The sequence below is a fragment of the Sycon ciliatum genome, chromosome 13, assembly GCF_964019385.1.
Source record: "Sycon ciliatum chromosome 13, ocSycCili1.1, whole genome shotgun sequence".
In the NCBI taxonomy this organism is placed as follows: domain Eukaryota; kingdom Metazoa; phylum Porifera; class Calcarea; order Leucosolenida; family Sycettidae; genus Sycon; species Sycon ciliatum.
The window spans coordinates 19,485,218-19,486,740 of record NC_088655.1 but is presented as its reverse complement, the minus strand read 5'-3'; positions in this window follow the sequence as shown (position 1 = coordinate 19,486,740).

Here is a 1,523-nt window from a genome sequence, read left to right as displayed (position 1 = left end):
GTAGAAAGGAAGTGTGAATACTGTCTGCATGAGAGAAGGGTGTGAAATGCATGCAATAAATTGTTAGGTGAGAACTATCACACTACTCCCCTCCCATTCAATTTAGTTCAGAAGTCTTGCCTCAACGGCAAGATTGGTGATCCAGATTCATCCATCAAGTAGGTTGCAGGCTCCCAGGTCGGCTCATCGTAACCCTTCCATTTTACCAAGTACTGCTGCTTTCCGCTGCGAATTCGATGAGAAGCCACTTCTTCGACAATGAAACGCTCATTGCCATCAAGGTCAATTACAGGTGGTGGAGCTGGTGACTGAGGATTGAGCTCATCAGTAACGAACAATTTCAGTGCAGCTGTGTTGAACACCGGATGGACACGACATGTTCTTGGGAGGTCCAACCGCACAGTCGAGCCAGATGCCTTCTTGACTGTAAATGGACCGAACCAGCGTGGTCTCAGTTTGGCGCAAGGCTGATCTCGTGATACTGACGTGGTTACATAGTCCCTGTGGACCATCACTTCATCCCCCACCTTGAATGTAGAGTTCCGTCTTGACCGGTTGGCGTAGAACTCTTGGCTTCGGATTGCATCCTGGATGCTGTCCTTTGCTACTTGCAGTGCCAACTTCTGGCGATTGACCCAGGATTGCGCCTCATGGCAAGTTGAAACCTCCGCCTGGAGAAGGGCGTCTGCAGCAGATAACGGATGTTGGCCGTAGTTTAAATAGAATGGAGTATCACCTGTAGATCCTTGAACCGTGTCGTTGTAAGCAAACTCGCATATCGGCAGAAGTTCCACCCAATTAGTCTGCCGATGGTTAACTGCTGAACGTAAGATTTGACCTATTGTCCGATGCACTCGTTCCGTTGCATCATCAGTCTGCGGGTGATTGGCAGTTGAAAAGTCCAGGCGAACTCCCAGCTGCTTGAAGACATCACGGTAAAGCTCGGCAGTGAAACGAGGATCACGGTCGCTCACAATGGATTTACTAAGACCGTGTAGGCGATAGACATTGCGCATGCACAGATCAGCCACACCCTGTGCGTCTATAGAAATCTTAGTGGCAACGAAATGGGCTTGCTTAGTTAACCGATCGATGAAAGTCAGAATCGCATCATTACCCTGTGGTGTAGTTGGAAGGCCGGTAATAAGATCCATGCCAATGCATTCCCATGGCGCTTGTGGTACTGGCAACGGCTGGAGACGATTCTCCCTTGGTTTGTCTCCCTTTTTACGCTGGCATGTTCGACATGCCTTCACATACCTTGCGACGAATCTTCCCATTATGGGCCAATAGTACCTCCGAGCAAGTCTCGCATATGTTCGGTCACGCCCTGGGTGTCCCGCTGACAGGCTGTCATGACAGAGGTTGAGCAATTTTCTCCGCAGTGGTCCAGCCGGAATGCAAAGCCTCCACTCAGGGTCATGCTTCAAGTAGAGCTGCTTGCTGGAGGTGTCCCAGTGGTAACGCTGCTGCAGCTGCTTGTCCCGATCATTCAATCCGGTGATAATAGTGCAGCAGAACTT